We start from the raw sequence: 1,942 nt of genomic DNA, 5'->3' as shown, positions 1-1,942 counted from the left end.
AGGTTAAACTAACTTAGCACCTTTGGAGAACTCTAACCAATAGACTGGTAATTTATGGAAGAATGTATACACTCAACCTCCTATCTGAATTTAGATAGTTACCCTATGCTATGTATAGATAGAAAAAGTTAGGAGATTGAAAGTGGGATAGAGAGAATACGAATAAAAAAAAAAGAAAAAAACAAGGAAGAAAAGAGAAATAAAAGAAGGATAAGGAAAGTAAGCTAGAAATAAAGAAAAAAAATGGGGGGGAGATGGGGTATATGCAGTTCCTCTATATTATATTACTTTGGTAATTCGGTTGTTCATGTACAGTTCTTGGTTTCACATGTGCTGAAGTTGTGGAAGAGAGAGAAGAAAAGAGAGAAAGAAAGAGAAAAAAAAAGTCACTCAGAACACTGTTTTCCTTGCTTCCAGTAGGTGGCTTGTCTATTCCTAGCTTGAGCCTCTGTATTCAGGGTGGTGGGTATAGCCAGTGTGAAAGGAATTGAGCTTCCACCTGTATCTTCCCTGCTCTAGTCTCTGAGGTGGAAACCAGGTGCCTGTACAGTTGTTGTTTTGCGTTGATAGCTACAACCCCCAAAAGCTTGTGGGAAATATTTTGAGTTATGGCAGCTAAGGGTGGGGGAGTTGGAAACTGGGTAGCTGGATCAGCCGCAGAACCGTGCAGGGCTGGACTTCCTCCTTCGGTCTGGCTTGGTGCCGGGCGTCTTCCTCCTCTGGTCTCAGCTTTACAGTTTAAAGCCATCCCATTTATTGATTCTTGCTTTTATTTCTTGAGCTTTAGGAGTCTTGTTAAGGAAATTTGGGCCTAATCTGCAAAGGTGAAGATTTGGGCCTACTTTTTCTTCTATAGGCACAGGGTCTGTGGTCTATTTCCTAGGTCCTTAATCCACTTTAAGTTTAGTTTTGTACATGGTGAGAGATAGGGGCTTAATTTCATTTTGTTGCATATGGATTTCCAGTTTTCCCAGCACTATTTGTTGAAGAGGCTATCTTATCTCCAATATATCCTTTTCACGCCTTTGTCTAGTATGAGATAACTGTATTTATGTGGGTTTGTCTCTGTGTCCTTTATTCTGTACCATTGGTCAACAAGTCTATTTTGGTGCTAATACCATGCCATTTTTGTTACTATTGCTCTGTAGTATAGTTTAAGGTCTGGTATAGCGATGACACCTCCTTCACTCTTCTTGCTAAGGATTGCTTTGGCTATTCTAGGTCTCTTGTTTTTTCAGATGAATTTCTGATTGCTTTTTCTGAGGCATGTCATTGGGATTTTGATTGGAATTGCATTAAGTCTGTATAGTGCTTTTGGTGGTATGCTCATTTTGACAATATTAATTCTACCTATCCAAGAACAAAGGAGATCTTTCCATCCTCTAAGTTCTTTTTTAATTACTTTCTTTAGCATTCTGTATTTTTCATTGTAGAGGTCTTTCACCTCTTTCATTAAGTTGATTCCCAAGTATTTTAATTTTTTTGAGGCTATTGTAAACAGGGTAGTTTTCCTAGTTTCTCTTTTGGAGGATTCATTACTGATGTACAGAAATGCATTTGATTTATGGGTAATGATTTTTTTTTGAGAGAGAGAGAGAGAGAGAGAGAGAGAGAATTTTTAAAATATTTATTTATTTTTTAGTTTTCGGCGGACTCAACATCTTTGTTTGTATGTGGTGCTGAGGATCGAACCTGGGCCTCATACATGCCAGGTGAGTGTGCTACCGCTTGAGCCACATCCCCAGCCCCATGGGTATTGATTTTGAATAGTGTTAACCATGTATATGAAGTAAGACATTTATCATCTTTTAATTTGAATGCAAAGTTACTCTTAAGTAATAGTAGGGAATATTTTGATTAAATTCAGGAGTTATGATCTTGATGGATCTTGAAAGATAGCTGGAAAATATTGAGAGCACCTACATTTTATTGTACAACCAGA

The sequence above is a fragment of the Urocitellus parryii genome, chromosome 4, assembly GCF_045843805.1.
Source record: "Urocitellus parryii isolate mUroPar1 chromosome 4, mUroPar1.hap1, whole genome shotgun sequence".
Classification (NCBI taxonomy): domain Eukaryota; kingdom Metazoa; phylum Chordata; class Mammalia; order Rodentia; family Sciuridae; genus Urocitellus; species Urocitellus parryii.
This window is presented reverse-complemented; position numbering follows the sequence as displayed.